The sequence below is a fragment of the Neopsephotus bourkii genome, unplaced genomic scaffold, assembly GCF_033783945.1.
Source record: "Neopsephotus bourkii isolate Nb327-2 ecotype Australia unplaced genomic scaffold, CSIRO-AGI_Nbou_v1 NB_1589, whole genome shotgun sequence".
NCBI lineage: Eukaryota > Metazoa > Chordata > Aves > Psittaciformes > Psittacidae > Neopsephotus > Neopsephotus bourkii.
Window position 1 is genome coordinate 6,147,114 of NW_026902065.1, and position 238 is coordinate 6,147,351.

The window sequence follows — 238 nt, forward strand, 5'->3', positions numbered from 1 at the left end:
CTGAAGCTCTCTTCAGTCCCCAGGTGGAAGAGGGGATGATAGGAGGGTTTTCCAGTCAAGGCTTGAGAGCTCAGTTACAGCAGTTCACATTGGTCCCTATCAGACAAAGTGCTTTCCTGAAGCCTTAAGCCCTCAGGTATCCAGGCTAGGCCAAACCCTAGCTATCACTGGCAACAGCAAAGATTGCTGCAAACATGCCCCTGGTCCTATCTAAACAAAAAAAAAAAACAACAACAAA